We start from the raw sequence: 21,765 nt of genomic DNA on the forward strand, positions 1-21,765 counted from the left end.
AAAATAATTCTGCTAAGTTGACTGTGCCAGGGTGCCCCCCACAGTAATAATGCCCCATAGTGCCTATACTAGTAATCATGTCCCCCTGTAGTAATAATTCTCATTACAATGTGTGCCAGTGGAAAAATGCCTCCTTATAATGTGCACTAGTACAAAAATACCCCCTTCCTTTCAGATCAGACCTCCATATCAGACCTCAAATCAGATCATCAAATCAAACCGCCATATCAGATCCTCAAATCAAACTGCCAAATCAGATCCTCAGAATCTATATCAGATCAAACCCTAATATCAGATCCTCAGACCCCCTTATCAGATACTCAGACCCCTATATCAGATGCTCAGGCCCCCATATCGATGCTAGGGCCCCCTTATTTATGTTCAGACCCCCATATCAGATGCTCAAACCCCCATATCCGACCACAGATCAGAACAAAAAAAAATAAAAAATAAACTTACCTCTCCTGCTCCGCCGCTGCTTTACATGTGTGGCAGGCTCTCCTGCAGTCCCAGCTCACTGGTCTCCTCTGGCCCGCACTGCAGTGCCTGACTGTCACCTGACTGCGCACATTGTCAGGTCATAGTATGCGCTGTCCGCAGTCAGGACAGTGCAGCGCGGCCAAGAGATTACCAGGGAGGATGGGAGAGTGCAGCGCTCACAGCGCTTCACTCCCCCACCTCCTGCAGACTAGTGAGCTCACTAGTATTCACTTTATAAGACGCACTGCGAGTTATAAAGTGAAATATACGGTAGTTAGTAGTGCGCTACTGGCAAGGGGGGCCCTGTGGGCCCCTAGCTTAGGTCGACGGTCGAACTGTGATGGCTGCAACCTATATAGCTATGCCTCTGAACTATGTTAGTGGCCACACAAGTATATTTACTGTATTTTTAGCTTTATAAGACTCACCGGACTATAAGGCGCACACCAGGTTTAGACAACAGCAAATCGGAAAAAAAAATACTAGCTAGGTCCTCTTTGAAAGTAATGTGGTTTGCTGGTGTTTTATGAAAGTGGAGGGGTCAAGATCAGTAACTATAAAGTGTAGCGTGGGGGGGTAGTTTGGATCAGCTCCAGTTACCCTTACTGTGTCCTCTGCTGACTATTCTTACAACCAGTAATGGTGCATGTGGTCACCTCATTAAATATACCTATCCTAATAAATGTGTCTCCACTGCTCTCTCTTTCTCTCTCAAAAACTCGCATCTCCCTATAACAGTGTTGGATGTACAGTCTTTCTTCTTTGGCTCCTCCCATTGATTACATCATTAAAGGTCCTTAAGCTGTACTCATCTCCTCTCAATACAGTGCAGCACCTTCCTTCCCGAGCACTCAACGATCCTGCTGTGCTCGATGTCCGCTGGAAGAGAAAGGTGAGTGCAGGGCCGCCTCCCATGCTGGGTCCCTGTGCAGCTGAACTGGCTGCACAGGCGGTATGTCCGCCCCTGTAAACCATTAACCCCTGCACAGGCAAATATTTAAAGTAAGGGTGCCCTCACTAGTGGTGGAGTTTTCCACAACAAAATCCATAACATACAGACAACCCCTATGTTATCCTATGGGGTGATGTGTCAATACCTGCGTTCTATTAATATTAATTCTGCAGCAGGAATAGAACACTAAAAACATTTTGTGGCAAATTGCATGTGGTTAAATGTCTCCTTTCATTTCAATGGAGATTTAATTCGCACAGAAATCCGCAACATTATTCAAAAAGAAAATACCCATCCTGTTCCATTGTGTAAAAATCTGCCATGTAATTCACTACAAAAACTACAACTTTGTAAAATCTGCACCTGTTGGTTTAGTAGAGGAAAATTCTGCTATGTGTGAGGGCACTTTAATACTGCAATATATAAGCTGTGTTCTATACAATAGGCAATGTGGTTCAACTCATATTTATATGCAGCACCCATCAACATTCTGCCTGAAGGTATATGAGCAGTGTACAGCTACACTATATGGACACCTACACATTACACCTATAGGAGCTTTCGGGGCGGATTGGCCTACAGGGAATTTTCCCAGTGAGCCTGTGCACTACACGGCCACCGGCGCCCAGGGGCGGATTGGGAAATTAAAGTGGAAAAAATACTAAAAAGTGTAGTTGGGTCAAAATTGATGGAAGGCAGGGCCAAATCAAGTAGGCAAGGCCAGCAATACCCTATTATGGCACATTATACCACCCCCAACAAAGCCAAATACTGCAGTCCATCACACATTACTGCCACCAGCAGCACAAAATACATCCCCAAAAACTTCCACTGGCTGGCTGTGAGGAGGACTCAGATGGCCCCTTGGGCATCAGCCCACCGGGAAATTTCCCTGTACGGTCTATGGCCAATCCACCCCTGCCTAAGCCCTCCTCACTGAAGCTGGCTGGGTTCATACTACTGGGGACACAACAGGGGTCATTATTAGGTGCAGTCCAGGCAGCATGCTAAAGGTAGGGCTGGTTTGGTGTTGTGGCCCACATCTCACATCCTGAGCCCCCTGCTCCATATCTTAATTAGGGACAACTGGAGGGAGACAGAACATGGCAGCTATTGATGGCCACCACAAAGGGACTGCTTCTGTTGGGGAGGTATTCTGTGCTGCACTGTGGTATTACTGACTCTGTCAACTTGCATTAGCCCCCTCAATTTGTGTTGCCCTGCCTTCTATCAATTCTGACACATCTACAACAACACTGTTCTTTCCCGGGCCACTTTAAGTTACCAGTCCATCCCTGAGAGCTTTTATAGCATCCGATTCTATATCCATAGGCATAATTTATAGATGGTCCCCTTTTTGCAGCTAAAACTACGTCCACTTTTCTGGGAACGTTTTCTACAAGATTTTGGAGAGTGTCTGTGAAAACTTTTGCTAGTTCATCCAGAAGAGCATTTGTGAGGTCAGACATTGATGTTGAATGAAAGGACCTGACCCACAATCTCCATTCTTATTTATCCTAAAGGTATTGGATTGTGTTGAGGCCAAAGTTTTGTGTGGCCAGTGAAGTTCTTCCACACCAAACCATCCCTTTATGGACTTTGCTTTGTGTACTAGGGCACAGTCATGCTGGAACAGAAAAGGACCTTCCCCAAACTGCTCCCACAAACTTGGAAGCATGCAGTTGTCCCAAATGCTTTGGTATGCTGAGCGAAGATTCAAATTCGACTTAGGTGGTATTGCAACTGTAACAGGGTCAATAGTAGCACTCAGTAACATAACATTATAACTAGTGATGAGCGAAGTATTGAAAAATTTATTTAAGCTGCTTCACCGGATTTTACAAAAAAAATTGCTTTGTGACGAATTACTTCTTTTTAAGTAGTGGGTGCAATGACAGGGAGCGGCAATTGCGCCACCCCCCATCATTGTACCCCTCAAATCCAAGTGTAAAATTAAAAAATAAATCATACCACCGCCATCTTGATTTAAGATCTAGCGCGAAATCTCGCACAGCCCGTGATGATGTCACCACACATGGGATTTTGTGTGAGATCTTCAATCAATATGGTGGCCGGCTCAAACAGAGGAGGTAAGTATGATTTTATTTTATTTTTTATTAAGGGAAGATCGATTCGCTTCAATTCCGGCAAATTGAATTTCGTAGACTTCGATTCGCTCAACACTGTGCATTAGTGCAAAAGAATATGGGGGTCATTTATCAAACTGAAATACGCCTAAATTAAGTGCAGATTGCGGAGTTTAGTTGGCTTTTCACCGCTCATGTCAGGTCTAAATAGGTGAGCGTGACATGGGCAGGGAAGAGGATGGGCCACAGACCTGTCTCATTTACCATTTTCTACACCTGTTTCAGACTGGCGCCACCTATACATAACTACGGCGGATCCACCGCCAGCTATAGGGCTTTATTATGAACGGCATCTAAAACACCAGTCTTAATAAATGACCCCCTATGTTTCCTTGTAGGAGAAGAACCTTACAAGTACATGTCTAATATTGGATATAAAGGAGATGAAGCAGATTGTATTACAACTAGCCTGTACTTGATTTAGAACAGTCAACAAGTCACTTAGGGTCTTGTGTGGGGAATAATTGGATTATAGAATGCAGAAGTACATTGGTCCTGTAAATAGGGATTACGTGTGCTTGCATGACAGAAGCTCTGTAGCTACTTGTCTGATCAATCTGGCAGTTAGCTTGGAAATGTGTATTGATTTCTCCATTAACTATATTAACTGAGGAGCACAATACCTGCCTCCATTTGTAGAGTTCTTATCAATACGCTGTCACACCCATAAATAACGCGCACAGCCTGTAATGTCAGCTGTGTACTTTCATTTACAGGGGTCTGTGAACAAGCAATTCTGTTTACTATACACAATGTTTTATCATTCATGTGGAAGTATAAAAACTGATCATTGCAGTCGCCAGCTGTACAATAAATATTCAAGTAATCCTAAAGTAAACTAATAAAAAAACACCAAAATGATAACACATAGAACTTTAAATAGGACCTTTTAGGTTTATTGAATAATGCTCTGTCTTGTGGAGGTTGTGCAGGATTAGAAAAACATGTCTGCTATCTTTTGGAAATAGTGCCACACCTGTCCATCAGTTGTGTCTGGTATTACAGCTCAGCCCATTAGAGTAAATAGACTGTGGACAGGTGTAGTGCTATTTAAAGAGGACCTTTCACCGATTATGACAATGTGAACTAAGTATACAGACATGGAGAGCGGCGCCCGGGGATCTCACTGCACTTACTATTATCCCTGGCCGCCGCTCCGTTCTCCTGCTATGCCCTCCGGTCTCTTCGCTCACTAAGTTATAGTAGGCAGAGATTTCAGTCACTGAGTTATGGTAGGCGGAGTCTGCCCTTGTTCTGCTGTAGCGCTGGCCAATCGCATTGCAGAGCTCACAGCCTGGGAGAAAATAACCTCCCAGGCTGTGAGCTCTGCGCTGCGATTGGCCAGCGCTACAGCAGAACAAGGGCAGACTCCGCCTACCATAACTTTGTGAACGAAGATACCGGAGGGCATAGCGGGAGAACGGAGCGGCGCCCAGGGATAATAGTAAGTGCAGTGAGATCCTCGGGCGCCGCTCTCCATGTCTGTATAGTTAGTTCACATTGTCATAATCAGTGAAAGGTCCTCTTTAAGTTATGAAAGCAGCCAGCTCTGAACTCCTGCTTTACTTCCAGACATAAAAATACTGCATTTCCATGCAACCACCACTATGCGGAGCTAAGTGCAAAGAGATTATTGCAGCTTCTATTTCAGTCAGTTGTACCTGTATAAATTCCTGTGCACTGAGCTCCCCCTAGTGGCGGCTGCAGGCAACCAGCTTTGTAATAAGTTATCTGAAGGGAAGCAGTGATTTAGAGCTATATGCGGGAGAAATATGTTATTCAGAATAAGTGCCATATTTTTGAAGCACCTATTCCACTTTTTACAACAATGGTAATTTTTTTCTTATTTTTTTATTTAAATTTCTTCCACTTGATAAAGAAAACTCCAGACTGCTCTATGATAGCCAGAACATGGCATGATGACACATTACCCTTAGCTTTACCATCATATACCAGAGATTGCCAGTGCCTGACCTCTGTTGCTTGGAGAAGATACTAGTTCTGACCATTAAATTCTGCTTGCCCAAGAATCATTTTCCATTTTCCTGAGATCTGATGAGTATCTACAGTTTTGACTTCTTATCTTCTTTATAAAACATTGTCCCAACATTAAAGGGGTTGTGCAAGAATGGGTTTGTTAGTTTTTTTGGCATCCTCCCCTCCACTTGGCCAGACCTGTAAAGGGAACGGTTCTTATCTGCTTCTTGGTGCTGGGTCTCCGCTCCTTCTCTTCCAGGCCTGAGCTGCTTTTCTGGGGATCCCTCGCTGTAAACATCTGGTTTAAAATTGCCTGCAGCCAATTTGCCAAATTGGCCGCAGCGGTGGCCAACTGCCCTTACGTCATGACAGGTCCACCCCCCTCTATTCTTGCAAAACCCCTTTAAGAGTAACCCGAATAAGGATCACTGCATTCAAAGTGTAAGAAAGCTAGTATAATGGACAGGGCACCGTGGGGTGAGGATTTAGACAAGATATTGATTCCATTTGCGTTACATGGGAGGTTTCATATAAAGATACTGTATTTTGTTAAACCAGATTTCCCTATTAAATTCTGTGCTGAGCAGATTTCTTTCCTGCATTACATCATGTCCATTGCAATTCACATGCACACTGAATCCTTCCTATCATTCTCATCTGTGTGTTTTTGTAGCTGTTAAAGTAAGCACATATTAACCAGAGCTAGATTTTTTGATAATGAATAACCCATGGTGTAGAAATGTTGATTATATCTAGGCAGCTGAGTCGTCAGCCAGACATCCACAGACATCGGCGGTGGCCGAGCCAAGAAAAGGAAGAGATGTCAGGACATGTGTTAAGATTATGTAGCAGAAGTGAAGGAAACATAATGAACTAATGTACCAAGGAAAATTATCACATTGCTGGAAACATGCCATAAATCTAATAGCTGAAATAACGATATCCACAAGGATTACAACGGTCAGGAAAATAGTTTCCAGGCATTACCGTCCATCGTTATAGAACTGCTTGCTTTGCCTTAAATCTGGATAAAGCCCTTTTTGGCAGTCCAAGTACAGTTTAATAGAATCATAGAAAGAGTTGATGTCAGCATGGATTCTGGAATTGCGGTTATGACATCTTCCTCCAGATATTTTCTTCATTGGTAAGTGTACATTTACTTTCTTGTGTGAGAATGGATACAACTCAATATTATATATTAAGTTAGGGCCAGTGTAGACTTATAGATTGTGTCTGGACTGTGTGCGCACACTATGGAAATTTCCATATGTATAATTGGAAGTGTTTATTCAGCATATGCATGGATTTCTGCAAGCTCCATTCAGATGAATGAGACACCTGCCGAAATTTCTGCAACAAATCTGATGCACGTGAACTTACCCTTATGTGCTTATATTGTTTAAATGTTTAAAATTGTGGCATTTCATGGCCATTGAATGCATTGCAGAATGCCCTTTCAACCATCCATATGTTTAACTAGTCTTCAAGTTTGTAACTGATCAATTTACTAAGTATTATTAATGTACCAGTTATAATGTTTTAACTGCAAATTAAAAAGGGGTCAGTCAGCACAACCCAATGAGCAGGTGCACATTGCCATCGCTAGAAACACAAAGAAAAAAGGGGTCAGTCAGCACAACCCAATGAGCAGGTGCGCATTGCCATGGCTTGAAACACAAAGAAAAAAGGGGTCAGTCAGCACAACCCAATGAGCAGGTGCACATTGCCATCGCTAGAAACACAAAGAAAAAAGGGGTCAGTCAGCACAACCCAATGAGCAGGTGCGCATTGCCATGGCTTGAAACACAAAGAAAAAAGGGGTCAGTCAGCACAACCCAATGAGCAGGTGCACATTGCCATCGCTAGAAACACAAAGAAAAAAGGGGTCAGTCAGCACAACCCAATGAGCAGGTGCGCATTGCCATAGCTAGAAACACAAAAAAAAAGAAAAATACAATGCAAACCAAATAAAGTACAAAAAAGTATTCTGATGCTAATGCTATTCTTATTAAAGGAAACCTGTCACCAGGATTTTGCTCTCTGCGCTTTTATTGTGTTAAAAAACTGTTTTGATTGATATGCAAATTACCTGATATGAGTCCTGTATCCGGAGATGAGTCAAGCGGAAAGGAGCCCAGCATTGCCCCGCGTCCTCCGATTCTCCTCCTTGCTGGCTGACCTCATAGAGCTGGAGCGCCGAAATCTCGCAATGTGCGAGCTAGCGCATGCGTAGTTCGTTCCCTGTGCTGATGCTAGTACAGGAAATGAACATGATGCCGACACTGCGCATGCGCTAGCTCGCGCATCGTGAGATTTCGGCGCTCCAGCTCTGTGACGTCAGCCAGCAAGGAGGAGATTCGGAGGACGCGGGGCGGTGCTGGGATCCTTCCCGCTTGACAGGGGGGTGATCACCCCATATAGACTCCCTGATCACCCCCCTGTCATTGATCACCCCCTGTAAGGCTCCATTCAGACATTTTTTTTGGCCCAAGTTAGCGGAAATTGTTTGTTTTTTTTTTGTTTTTTTTCTTACTAAGTCTCATATTCCACTAACTTGTGTCAAAAAATAAAATCTCACATGAACTCACCATACCCCTCACGGAATCCAAATGCGTAAATTTTTTTAGACATTTATATTCCAGACTTCTTCTCACGCTTTAGGGCCCCTAAAATGCCAGGGCAGTATAAATACCCCACATCTGACCCCATTTCGGAAAGAAGACACCCCAAGGTATTCCGTGAGGGGCATATTGAGTCCATGAAAGATTGAAATTTTTGTCCCAAGTTAGCGGAAAGGGAGACTTTGTGAGAAAATACAAAAAAAAATCAATTTCCGCTAACTTGTGCCCAAAAAAATAAAAATTCTAGGAACTCGCCATGCCCCTCACGGAATACCTTGGGGTGTCTTCTTTCCAAAATGGGGTCACATGTGGGGTATTTATACTGCCCTGGCATTTTAGGGGCCCGAAAGCGTGAGAAGAAGTCTGGGATCCAAATGTCTAAAAATGCCCTCCTAAAAGGAATTTGGGCCGCTTTGCCCACCTAGGCTGCAGAAAAGTGTCACACATCTGGTATCGCCGTACTCAGGAGAAGTTGGACAATGTGTTTTGGGGTGTCATTTTACATATACCCATGCTGGGTGAGATAAATATCTTGATCAAATGCCAACTTGCCAATTGGAAAAGTTGTCTTTTGCCAAGATATTTCTCTTACCCAGCATGGGTATATGTAAAATGACACCCCAAAATACATTCCCCAACTTCTCCTGAGTACGGCGATACCAGATGTGTGACACTTTTTTGCCGCCTAGGTGGGCAAAGGGGCCCACATTCCAAAGAGCACCTTTAGGATTTCACAGGTCATTTATTACACATTTTGATTTCAAACTACTTTGCACACATTAGGGCCCCTAGAATGCCAGGGCAGTATAACTACCCCACAAGTGACCCCATTTTGGAAAGAAGACACCCCAAGGTATTCCGTGAGGGGCATGGCGAGTTCCTAGAATTTTTTTTTTTGTCACAAGTTAGCGGAAAATTATGATTGTATTTTTTTATTTTTTTTCTAACAGAGTCTTATATTCCACTAACTTGCCTGCCCTGGCAATTTAGGGGTCCTAATGTGTGCAAAGTAGTTTGAAATCAAAATCTGTAAAAACTGACCGGTGAAATCCGAAAGGTGCTCTTTGGAATGTGTGCCCCTTTGCCCACCTAGGCTGCAGAAAAGTGTCACACATCTGGTATCGCCGTACTCAGGAGAAGTTGGGCAATGTGTTTTGGGGTGTCATTTTACATATACCCATGCTGGGTGAGATAAATATCTTGGTCGAATGCCAACTTTGTATAAAAAAATTGGAAAAGTTGTCTTATGCCAAGATATTTCTCTCACCCAGCATGGGTGCCCACTCTGATTTTTATCATTTTTGTTGCCAAAATAGCCTTCATTGAATTCAGGGAATGCAGGAACCAACATGCATGCTGAGCCCGCTCTATACCTCTTCTGGTGCCAAATGGCTTTTAATGAATGCAATGCTTACACTAATTTAAATTAGCCTATGGGGCAGACAGGGTGGTCAGGAGTGCACGACTGAATAGAATCAGCCACACCTCCGGTTCAAACTGCAAAGAAAAAAGGGGGTCAGTCAGCACATCCCAATGCACAGGTGCACACTGCCATGGCTACAAACACAAAGAAAAAAAATACAATGCAACAGCACTCTGCAAACCAAATAAAGTACAAAAAAGTATTCAAAGAAGGCTATTTTGGCACCAAAAATGATAAAAATCAGAAAGGGCCCAGCATGCATGCCGAACCTGCACTCCCTGAATTTTATGATAGCCGTCATGGCACATAACGGGTAGAATTTAGTGTTAGTTTCCTGTCTTACAGAGATCGCCTTGACGTGCGGCAGACGGGCCCAAATAATTTTGTACAAAATGTATTTGCCAAGAATTTCAAATAGCATTAGCATCAGAATACTTTTTTTGTACTTTATTTGGTTTGCCGAGTGCTGTTGCAGTTATAATGTTTTGTTATGACATTGAATGATGAAGGGAGTATATCTAGCTCAGAATTTTCTGTGGGAAGACCTGCAAAGGGCAGTTATTGGCTGCAGCATTGCCAAACTGCAAGTTTAAATCCAGGGACGTGAGCAGAGCAGTGGAGGCCAAAGAGGGAAGTAGCCGGGAGCCAGCGTTGGGAGGAAGGCAAGTATGCTTCCCTTCACAGGTCTGTCCAGAAGGAAGGCGGTTGACAACCCCTTTAAAGGGATTTTCCTATGTCATGAAGTGAAGGTGTATGGATAGGAAATGTGATCGCTTTATAATTTGTCAAATTTTTGGGTGCTGTGCCTAATAGCTGTTTCTCCCCTGATCGGTGTTCCTCAGCTACCCAGATGTGCAGGAAAAAATTATACACAGCACTATACTAATGGTGTGTCGCCTTCATTCTCAGGATTGGTGGAGGTGCAAGAGATCCCCCAAAAACACACACACACCAATCATAAAGTGAAGGCATATCAATAAGTTTACTTTATATATTCCATAAAATCCAAATATCACATGACTAGCTGATTGCAAGGACCCAGTGTTGGGAACCCCCATATTCAGTTATTATCAGTAGAGATGAGCAAAGTTTTGAAAAATTCAATTTGGCAGCTTCGCCGAAGTTTCCCAAGAAATTTGATTCATTACAAATTAATTTGTCACAAATCGCTATAAATCAGGTATACTCAGGCCACTCTGCCTTAGGGTACAGCCACACGGAGTGGCCGTGCTCAGGTGATGAACTGCACGGCCTTTCCTTTAACAATGAAGACCACACTGTTAATGGCCACAAAATACCTTTAATGCGCCTTTAAACAGGGGATGTTGCTGGTATGGGGATTGGCTGGTTAGGTGGAGGCACAATATGCTGGCATATCCACTTCTCCAACCCCAGTGCTCTCCTGCCCTACAGGTGGGAGCCCTTCTTCTGCCATCTGCTTTTCCACATCATCTAATATCGATCAGAATAGGTCATCAGGAACATCCAGCTCCTCCTCTCTCTGCATCTTGCAGACTTTTCCAGGAAGTAAAGCCAGCAAAAGATGAGGATGGTCATTGTAACGGAACACCTGGCAACCCGACTGAGTACCTCCGTTGCTGGATGTGTTTCCTGAGGTCTCCAAGCACTCTGGCAGACACCACCATCACCGAACCGAAGAAGCAGATGAATGCTGTAGGCAGTGGAATAGGAAACCATACGAATAGGTTTACGCTCCTAGCAGTCAAACTGGAACAGCATACCATAAATCCTCCCCCCAAGAATGAGACGACACTTCACTTTGAGGGTTAAAACAGGAACTGACTGTACTTCACGTACAGCCTCTTTTATTCACAAACCACCAACATAGTACTGCCCACAGGGTTTTGAAATACAACCAATCAATATATTACAACACATACAATGTAAGTACAGCAACCAATCATTCACGCCCCTAGGGGACCAGAAGGGAGAATGCGACACAGGACAGATACAACACATCCCCACAATGCATCATGGTTTCCTCCTCTCTGCCCTGGAGACAACCGAGGAGCAATCCAATTATCTCTCAGGACAAAGGGAAATCGCCAATACACATGTGGAGACAACAGGACAGACATCACCATTTAAACACACAATGGGACAATGGCACAATGGGACAATATAAACACACCCAGCATATTCCTCCCCTCTGTCTATCCACTCAACTATCTCCAAAGCTGACAAGTTATACTTTTTATAAATTGTTACAACTTTGTGAGTTTACATTGTACATACATATAACTTACATCAATTTAACCAGTAAAACTTAGAGACTAAGCTATCTAAAATTCACTTGAATAGGTTCAGGGGTTTAAAAGTCAGCAAAAGTATCTCAAAGGGCCGTAATCCTGGGGCAGGAGGCTGGCAAACAGCCCCTTCCAAAACACCGTGGCGAGGTTGGTTTCGTCACAGTCATCATAAGACCTGGACCTCCTAAGGGGTGTAGACTGGATGGTATTGGTTGGCACGCTGGACACTAGAATAATAAAGGCTTCCATCTTATTGGTATTAATTCGTTTTCAGAAACACTGTCCCTAGCACATAAGTACTTGCCATTTCTCTCGCTATGCTAAGCTCACAGGACAATGGCGGTGACCGCGCGGGATGAGGGTTTAATAGGGCTGTGACATCACAGGGAATGACTACCTGCGGATTGGCTGGCTGCACAGCATTATGGGTGGTGATCTTGTGTTCCCTGGCTTGTCTCCTCTACACTTAGTTTTGTTTTCTAACACATGCAGCCGCCATTTTAGGAAAAACTGGTTCATTACCATGAAGCGTGAGGAAATTCGGATTCATTGCAAATCGATGCTTTCCTAAACTTTGGACTAAACTCTGCTTCACTTCGCTCAACACTAATTATCACCAAGGGAACCATGTGGCATGCAACCATTTTCCTGCAACATAAGGGCACAAATCTGCCACGTGAACACAGAATCCATTTAAATCAAAGCATGTTCATACAATACATTTGTCTACAGGGAGAGCTGGTCTTAACAGTGATTTCCTGCTCTGGCTTATAATGGGGATTCCAATCACTGACCATTTTTATTAAAGGGGGTGCAGGATAAATATTTTTAGATAAGGCATAGAATGGTATCAAATAAATAAAATAAGCATTACTCATTCCAACACCTACTGGGCTTTGCTTTCTGGTCCTGACTCGACACTCAGGAAATGGCAGGAGATTACTGGTTAGCCAGTCACTGGCTGAGGAGGTTCACTAACGTGGCCACTGATGGGCTAACTAGGCATCTCCTGCTGCTTCATCTGTGTTGAGCCTGGGCCAAGAAGTAGAGATACCACCAGAACAACAGCAGGGGATCGTGATGTGAGTATGTTTTTTATTTTTTAAACTTCATTTGGCCTCACAAGCAGGGGCAGATTGGGAACTTAAAGTGGCCCTGGAAAAAAAACTAAAAGTGTCCCCTTGTTGTAGGCAAATCCAAACTAACAGAAGGCAGGGCCAACAGGTGGAGCCAGCATACCTTAGCGCAGCACAAAATACCACTCAGACAGAACCAAATACCACGGGGCAGCACAAACTACTGCAGCCCCTGCCACAGTATTCAACTGTATCACCTGCCTGAGGATGGAGATACAGTTGAATTCACTTTTCCAATACAGCGGGCGACAGGACAAAATATATACCGTGTGGTATATGTTTTGTTTTTCAATTGGAATTAATGGACCACTGTATGAGCTATGCTGTGTCATATCTCAGAGCCTTCCTTTCAAATTATACATCAGAGCCTTAGAGGTCATTGGGGAAACTCACACCTCTCCCCCATTCAACTGAAATAATACGAGGTCAGGAGGAATTCCTTCAACACCCTCCCTAATACGAAGTCATTTTTCAACTACTTCATAGTGTTTTTGCCTACTTCTGGATCAACGCTGTAGCATAATAACTTCATCCTTATGGACTAGTGTCTTTTTTCAGTCTTGCTATTTTGCTGGCTTCATCACTGCAAGACCACTGAGATGGCCATCATTGCACTTTTGGCAGTCCTGCAAAGCCAGTGGAACTGCACAGGCGCAGTTCATATAGTAGGGCTGATGCTCGCTGTATGTCTTGTGGTGCGCAGACCCAGGCAGACTACCAGTCTGCGTCTGCACAGGATGTGGGCACAGAGGAGAGGTGACATCACAGGCCGAGAGGGAGGGCATCAGTGACACACAGGGGAAGTACTAGGATCACACAGGGGAAGTACTAGGCTCTCTGACAAGGCAGGTTTGGGCACTTTAAAGAGGGGGGCTTGGGCTCTTTAGAAGTTTGGAATACTTTGCTGGGCACTTTGTGCCTCATTTGCAAATAACGATGTTTGGGTGCACCTTAGTATTAGTTATATAGGCAAAATATTGGTGACAGAGTAACTTTAATTCCAATAGGTCATCAACAATAAAGCAACTCATAAGAAGAAACAGACACTATATCAGATTTCATATTATCTGAATAATTTAATTTATACAGTTTCATGTTGATTATAATCCAGATAGATTACGTTTATATTTGGCATGAATTAAATATTTTGCTTGGCTTTGGTCGGTATGTTATTAGATTCTATGTATGAAGTCCATATATTACAGTTTCTGTCACATTTGATCTACGTGATGTGATACAGTTTAGTAAGCAGGCAGAGTGCTGTAGAATCCCTACAGAGGCTTTATCCATGGATATAAATCTGAATTTGAGCTCATGCTAGGGCTTTTAGGGCAAAAGCTTATTGAGTTTATTGCCATTTTCTTAGACGATCTGTCATTTTTTTTTTTTGCTGTCTTGATTTAGGGCACTATAAAATGATCACAGATCCCCTTAAAGGGGTTGTCCGAGTTATGGAAAAATAAAAGATGTAGCACTGTAAATCTGATGGTCAGCAATTTATAACTAAGCTAAGCAAGTTTTAGGCAAAAAAAATCTATTTCCTCATTTCCTTTGCTCTTTTCTGGCCTTTTGTTTACTTGCAATAAAAACAATCTCTGCCCCTCCCCCTGCACTGCTAAGGGAGGGAATACAAGTGCTGCCCTGAGTGACATGCCTACCTGCTAGGAGACTCAGCAGCATGTTGTATGCGGAGAACTACAAGTCCCAGCTGTATAATGACACCGCTAAGGGAGTGAATACAAGTGCTGCCCTGAGTGACATGTCTGCCTGCTGGGAGACTCAGCAGCATGTTGTATGTGTAGAACTACAAGTCCCAGCTGTATAATGACACTAGTAAAGGAGAGAATACAAGTGCTGCCCTGAGTATCATGTCTGCCTTCTGGAAGACTCAGCAGCATGTTGTATGTGTAGAATTACAAGTCCTTGCTGTAAAATGACACTGCTAATACACACAGGATCTGCCCCCTACCTGCAATGCTCTGCAGAACTTATTTTTCAGCTCCTGTGCCCAACATTTGTCTCCTCACTGCCTGCAGCTGCACAGTAAACACTTCATCTCTGAGTCTGTGCATGTGAAGGGGTTAGGCTGGGTTCACACCTGAGCGTTTTACAGCGCATTCCTACACGCTGTAAAACGCTCAACAGGCAAGAACCAATGATTCCCTATGGGCATGGTTCTCACCTGAGCGTTTTACAGCGCGTAAGAATGCGCTGTAAAACGCTCTACGCCCCAAGAAGTGCAGGAGCTTCTTTGGGGCGTATTGTCGCGCGTTCCCGCCCATAGACTTCAGCGGGAATGCGCGAAAATGGGCGTTTCTTGTTTGCACATAACTGGCTTTATGTGGAAAGTATTTTACTACTGTCTGAAACAAGCTCTCTCCTATTGATAAAATGGCCAGCCTCTGTACGCACTTTTATGAATGCACTGCAGCGAGCGGAAGCGAGCTGGCCGGCCGGCGCGTGACTGACGTCACTTAGTAAGGCTCCTGCTTCCTGAATTAAGTGGGAGGAGCGTTACTAAGTGACGTCAGTCACGTGCCGGCCGGCCAGCTCACTGACGCTCGCTGCAGTGCATTCATAGTGAAAGTGAGTACAGAGGCTGGCCATTTTATCAATAGCAGAGAGCTTGTTTCAGACAGTAGTAAAATACTTTACACACAAAGCCAGTTATGTGCGCAGTTTAGGACACATGAGGGGACACATAGGGCCATGAGGGGGACCAGCATAAGATGCTATATGTGTGTCTTATGCTGGTCCCCCTAATGGCCCTAAGTGTCATAGCACACATCCCCTATAACAGTGCCATCCACAGATCCACCCCATTACAACGTCATCCACAGGTCCCCCATAAGTGTCCTCCACAGATCCCCCATAACACTGTCCTCCACAGATCCCCATAATAGTGTCCTCCACAGATCCCCATAACAGTGTCATCCACAGATCCCCCATAATAGTGTCCTCCACAGATCCCCCATAACACTGTCCTCCACAGATCCCCCATAACACTGTCCTCCACAGATCCCCCATAACACTGTCCTCCACAGATCCCCCATAACACTGTCCTCCACAGATCCCCATAACACTGTCCTCCACAGATCCCCCATAACACTGCCCTCCACAGATCCCCCATAACAGTGTCATCCACAGATCCCCATAAAAGCATCATCATGCCTCTGTTGTCAATCACACAAACGCGCGTATTACGAGCGTTTCCTAAATACAAAAACGCCCAAAAATATGTCTCAAAAACGCCTGATAAAAACGCCTGGAAAATGCGCATACCGAATACGCTCAGGTGTGAACAGGGCCGCCATCAGGGGGGTACAGCCAATACCCCAGTAAGGGGCCCTGCCAGTTCCAATAAAAAAAAAAAAATTTCCCCCCCTCCCATTTGTCAGTGACTTGAGTTGAACTTTATTGCATCGCTAGAGGGGGGCAATTGATTATTCCTTGTTAGTGATGTCCGGTTCATGAACGAATCGTTCATTTGAATCGATTCAGTTCACTGAACCGGAGGAGTCGATTCACCTGACTGAGCTGATCCGAGTGAAACAGCTCAGTGAGTCCCAGCACACAATAGCAGAGACGCCGGCAGCAGGGAGGGGAGGGGCTCGGGAGGAGTGTAATCTGATCCTAGAGTGGAAGCTGCTTCTGCCAGCCCCTCCCCTCCCCGCCCACCAACCAATCAGAGCTGAGGCAAGGCAAGCACTAGCAGCTCTGAGTCTGAGTCACACTGTACAGGGAGTCTAAAGAATCGAATGAGTCACAGGTGAAAAGAATCTAAAGATCCGACTGCAAGCAGCATTTTGGTGTCCGCCTCCAGAGCGGAATGGAGGCGGAACGGAGCCAAACGGATGCATTCTGAACGGATCCTTATCCATTCTGAATGCATTGGGGCAAAACCGATCCGTTTGGGGCCGCTTGTGAGATCCCTGAAACAGAAACCAGTGTGAAAGTGGCCTATGCCGCATACTGAGCTGAGCTATTTCAAAGGCTCCAAATTATTTATTTTCATATTGATCCTTATGTTGTCTACTTGGCTCGGCAGCTCTATGTTGTGTGGTCTTTGCTCGGGGGTAAAATGCAAAGCTGTTTTCTGGATTATCCCACAGGGCCAGGATCCTCCATCACTTATTGTTATTAACCCCTCCCTTGCCAGCCCACCCAGCCCTATTTAGCTGTGTGTTCAGCTTTGAAAAAAAATGTTTAGGCCATGAAGGGGTTTATTAAGTGTTGGAGGGGGTGGGGGGTGTTATTGTGCATATTGTGTTTGGGATCCATTTAACAAGTTTGACCAGTTGGGTTTGAGAGTGGTTGAGTGTCATCCACAGATCCCCCATAAAAGTGTCATCCACAGATCCCCCATAAAAGTGTCATCCACAGATCCTCCATAACAGTGTGTCATCCACAGATCCCCCATAACAGTGTGTCATCCACAGATCCCCCATAACAGTGTTCGTCATCCACAGATCCCCCATAACAGTGTGTCATCCACAGATCCCCATAACAGTGTGTCATCCACAGATCCCCATAACAGTGTGTCATCCACAGATCCCCTATAACAGTGTGTCATCCACAGTACCCCATAACAGTGTGTCATCCACAGATCCCCCATAACAGTGTGTCCTCCACAGATCCCCCATAACAGTGTCATCCACAGATCCCCATAACAGTGTTCGTCATCCACAGATTCCTCATAAAAGTGTGTTATCCACAGATCCCCATAACAGTGTGTCATCCACAGATCCCCCATAACAGTGTGTCATCCACAGTACCCCATAACAGTGTGTCATCCACAGATCCCCCATAACAGTGTGTCATCCACAGATCCCCCCATACCAGTGTCATCCAGAGATCCCCATAACAGTGTTCGTCATCCACAGATTCCTCATAACAGTGTGTCATCCACAGATTCCCCCCATAACAGTGTATCATCCACAGATTCCCCCCATAACAGTGTCATCCACAGATTCCACCCATAACAGTGTCATCCTACAGATTCCCCCCATAACAGTGTGTCATTCACTGATTCCCCCCATAACAGTGTGTCATCCACAGATTCCCCCCATAACAGTAAGTCCTCCACAGATTCCCCCTATAACAGTAAGTCATCCACAGATTCCCCCCATAACAGTAAGTCATCCACAGATTCCCCCATAACACTGTAACAGTAAACCTTGTGGTTTTAAGGTGTTTTTTTCTTAAATGTGCCAGAGGAAGATTGCTAGGGCAGATTAGAACAGGTAGTGTAGTTAGTGTTAGTGTAGGGTCCTGCTTAAAAGAGTCTACCTTGTCGTGGTAGCAGGCTTCATATTATTTGGTCAAAAATTAATTCCTTACTGAAATCACTGATTATCACTTTTTACTGTCTTTGTAGTTGTAAAAAAATTATGAAATTGGGGGTAGGTCCTTGGGGGTGGAGGGGAGGTGGAGTCAGGACGGATTCTAAATCGGCGGAGTAGGAGGGGGGGCCCAGGCCTTGAGCTGTGTAAGGGGCCCCAAAATTTCTGATGGGAGCCCTGGGTGTGAACCAAGCATTAAGAATCCTGTGAGAGAGCAATAAGCAGCAGCTGGCAGTGCAGGGGGGGCGTGGCCAGTACAGTGATGTCTTGTGTACAGATCTCTCAGGCTTCTGCAGGAACATTATTAGAGCAGGGAGAGAAGCTGACATCACAGGTCATGTGACCCTCAGTGAAATCTGAGAAACCAGCCACTGGAGATAAAGTGAGTTAATTGGAAAGCTGTTACATTTGCCTAGTTAGAAACATAGAAAGAATAAAAAATAAAAAAATTGAACAAACCCTTTAACAAAATATTGGGTAATTTTCTTTAATTGACCCAGTTATTTTGCAAAAATGTTGTATTGAACAGCTTCAGTGTCCTTTTGGCCTCTGTCAGGCAGATATGCCTTGAAAACCTGCTAAACTTTCCTATACAGCAGGCCACCCAAAAAATTATACCGTGTGGTATATGTTTTGTTTTTCAATTGGGATCTATGGACCACTGCATTAGCTATGCTGTGTCATATCGCAGAGCCTTCCGTTGAAATTATACATCAAGGAATATGTAATGTAAACAGGGCCTTAGAGGTCTTTGGGGAAACTCATACCTCTCCCCCATTGAACTCAAATAATATGAGGACAGGAGGAATTCCTTGGACACCCTCCCTAAGGCCTCTTGCACACGACCGTGCCGTGTTTTGCGGTCCGCAAATTGCGGATCTGCAAAACACGGATGCCTCCCGTGTGCCTTCTGCAATTTGCAGAATGGATCAGACGGCCCATTATAGAGATGCAATTTTTTTTTTTGTCCGCAAAACGGACAAGAATAGGACATGATCTATCATTTTTGCGGGGCCACGGAATAGAGCAACGGATGAGGACAGCACACGAAGTGCTGTCTGCATCTTTTTCGGCCCCATTACAGTGAATGGGTCCACACCCGAGCCGCAAAAAATGCTGCTCGGATGCGGAACCAAACTACAGTCGTGTGCAAGAAGTCTGATATGAAGTAATTTTCAACTAATCCATAGTGTTTTTGCCTACTTCTGGATCAACGCTGTAGCATAATAACTTCATCCTTATGGACTAGTGTCTTTTTTCAGTCTTGCTATGTTAAAAACTTCAACCCAAATAGTGTCAATTGGGTGTGAGCGGTCTATTCTCATATAGGTTAAGTTTACTGTTATAGTTAGTGTAACGCCCCAGAGGTGCTACCACTTTTGCACCTTGCCACTATCTCCTATGTATTAATTTCCAGGTCCTGCAAAATGTGTATTCATATTTCTTATTTTGTAATTGTTCACATATAATATGCCTGGTCCACCAGCAGGTGGCAGCAAACATGGCATGCGTTTTTCACTGACGGTTGCTGAGAGATGTTGTTTGTAAATCTTCAGTTTTTTATCATGCGCGTGAAAAACGCATCAAAACGCATTGCACCCACCCGGAAAAAAATAAACGCAATCGCAGACAAAACTGCCTGAACTTGCTTGCAAAATAGTGCGAGTTTCACTGAACGCACCCTGAACGCATCCGGACCTAATCCGTCGCCTAATCCACAGTGTATTACTGTACTGTGGCGGCAGCAGGGAGCGCACGGCGTCATAGCAACCAATGACGCCGTGCGCTCCTGCTCTCAGCAGGAATCCAGGCCGCGGTTCCACGGACCGCTCACAGCCGTGAACAACGGCCGTGTGCATTCAGCCTAAACGGAACGGAAAAACGGAAATACGGAAACGGAATGCATACGGAGTACATTCAGTTTTTTTTGCGGAACCATTGAAATGAATGGTTCCGTATACGGACTGTATACGGAACGCAAAAAAAACGGCCAGTAAACGGGGAAAAAAACGGTCATGTGCAATAGGCCTAAGGCTGAGTTCACATGGGTGCGACGGATTAGGTCCGGATGCGTTTAAGGTGCGTTCAGTGAAACTCGCACTATTTTGCAAGCAAGTTCAGGCAGTTTTGTCTGCGATTGCGTTCAGTTTTTTCCGCGCGGGTGCAATGCGTTTTGATGCCTTTTTTCACACGCGTGATAAAAAACTGAAGGTTTACAAACAACATCTCTCAGCAACCATCAGTGAAAAACGCATTGCACCCGCACTTGCTTGCGGATGCAATGCATTTTTCACGCAGCCCCATTCACTTCTATGGGGCCAGGGCTGCGTGAAAAACATGCTGCGATTTTCACGCAACGCAGAACTGATGTGTGAAAAACAACGCTCATGTACACAGACCCATTGAAATGAATGGGTCAGGATTCAGTGCGGGTGCTATGTGTTCACGTCACGCATTGCACCCGCGCGGAAAACTCGCTCGTGTGAAAGGGGCCTAGAGTAGTGGATAAGGTCATTTTGATTTCTTTACATGCTGATGTCCCCAGGCTTCCTTATATAACATAGCTCTCAGTTTTTTTCATAAATTGAAAATATCATATCAGAAGATTCTGGCACTAAACAAGTCTCAGCTTGGATGGCCCCGATTTTCAGCAGAACTTTGTGATCATTGTCACTTGCTCCTGTAGTCTGCACGTTCAAAATATAATATGATTAGTGTTGAGTGAAGTTATGGAAAATTCGATTTGTCTGCATCGCTCCAATAAAAAATAAAAAAATTGTTTCTTGCTGAATTACTTCATTATGAAGCGCATTTCTTTGTAAATAGTTGGTGCAATGACAGGGTCTCCGCAGATGGGATTTTGGTGGGATCTTCAATCAAGATGGCGGATCTGGCGCTTCGCGCTCAAATGAGTTAGGCATGATGTTTTGTTTATCTTTTTGCCCCATTTCAGGGAAAATCGATTTGTTATCACTGTTAATGCATGAGGAAATTCGGCTTTACGGCGAATCGAATTTTCCCTGAAATTCGGATTGAAGTCCACTTCATGAACTTTGATTCGCTCAACACTAAATATGATATTTGTGCCTATTGGATCTTTTTTTTCCACTGATCCTTAGATGTATCCCTAAAAATGGTATAATACACTGTACTTTATAAAATATGGATGCGACAAAAAAAAATACTTTAGATCTTCATGGATCAATTAGTATTTAATCTATCGATCTAGAAGTAAGAAATATGTATCTGTTGATGCATGTTAGGAAATTATATAATCATAATGGATCTGAATCTTTACCATAGTTTTAGATATGACAGACGAACAGGGAATTTACATTACGTATGAGATCATGCATGGCAGCAGTGCTGAAAAAAAGATAGAAAAAATTGTAAAAATTATTTTCCAGCTGGGTCCCT

General features: G+C 44.2%; 1 protein-coding gene across 1 annotated transcript in view; it reads left to right on the forward strand.

The window, feature by feature from the left end:
• Positions 1-6,340: 6,340 nt before the first annotated feature.
• Positions 6,341-21,765, forward strand: part of ARHGAP28 (Rho GTPase activating protein 28) — a 215,134-nt gene continuing 199,709 nt past the window's right edge. Inside the window, exon 1 of the mRNA XM_044293644.1 lies at positions 6,341-6,700. The gene's annotated coding sequence lies outside the window, so the exon portion shown is untranslated. The remainder of the gene's footprint in view (positions 6,701-21,765) is intronic.

The sequence above is a fragment of the Bufo gargarizans genome, chromosome 5 (genome assembly GCF_014858855.1).
Source record: "Bufo gargarizans isolate SCDJY-AF-19 chromosome 5, ASM1485885v1, whole genome shotgun sequence".
NCBI lineage: Eukaryota > Metazoa > Chordata > Amphibia > Anura > Bufonidae > Bufo > Bufo gargarizans.